The following is an 862-nucleotide window of genomic DNA, read 5'->3' on the forward strand; positions in this document are numbered from 1 at the left end:
TAGCAAACATCAGAATCTTAAAGATCTTACTGATTTGTATCACAGGATATACTCCGAGTTAATTAGGATGTTATTGCTGTTATTGTCGCCGAATCGCCTTATAGTCATTACCATAATGTTTGTGCTTTTTTTTAAAAATTCGTATGACGAAGAGAGAAGTGTTGCCTTACCTGAAATAGATATAAAAAGTAAAAGCATTAGAAATAAACATTGTCAATAGAAAGTCACTATTACCACTCACTGCCTTAATAATAATGATAATAATAATAATAATAATAATAATAATAATAATAATATTAATAATGAAAATATCTGATGGCTGAAAAGAACGGATAGCATGGTATCGTAGGCTGCAGGTAGCAAGCCCTCTACGCATGCAAGACTGTAGGAGTTCCAACAAAACCTGCGATAAAAAGAAATAATAATCCTTTCTACTATAGACACAAGGCCTGATATTTTTGGGGAGGGGAGTAGTCGATTCATCGACCCCAGTGTTTCACTGGTACTTAATTTAACGACCTCGAAAGGATGAAAGGCAAAGTTGACCTCGGCGGAATTCGAACCCAGAATGCTAAGACAGACAAAATACTACCAAGCATTTCGTCCGACGTGCTAACGATTCTGCCAGCTAACCGCCTTACTCTTTATTCTTTTTTTACTCTTTTACATGTTTCAGTCATTTAACTGCGGCCATGCTGGAGCACCGCCCTTAGTCGAGCAAATCGACCCCAGGACTTATTATTTTTAAGCCTAGTACTTATTCTATCGGTCTCTTTTGCCGAACCGCTAAGTTACTGGGACGTAAACACACCAACATCGGTTGTCAAGCGATGTTGGGGGTACAAACACAGACACACAAACA

The 862-nt window shown here is 37.9% G+C and overlaps 1 protein-coding gene across 7 annotated transcripts in view; it reads right to left on the reverse strand.

Annotated features, from left to right (window-relative positions):
* Positions 1-862, reverse strand: part of LOC106869495 (sodium channel protein para) — a 383,297-nt gene that overhangs the window by 276,768 nt on the left and 105,667 nt on the right. The window contains exon 2 of one of the 7 annotated variants that reach the window (XM_052971772.1): positions 31-170. The exons of the other annotated variants lie outside the window; for them this stretch is intronic. The gene's annotated coding sequence lies outside the window, so the exon portion shown is untranslated. The remainder of the gene's footprint in view (positions 1-30; positions 171-862) is intronic. 7 annotated transcript variants of the gene reach the window in all.

Source organism: Octopus bimaculoides, chromosome 11 (assembly GCF_001194135.2).
Source record: "Octopus bimaculoides isolate UCB-OBI-ISO-001 chromosome 11, ASM119413v2, whole genome shotgun sequence".
Classification (NCBI taxonomy): Eukaryota; Metazoa; Mollusca; class Cephalopoda; order Octopoda; family Octopodidae; genus Octopus; species Octopus bimaculoides.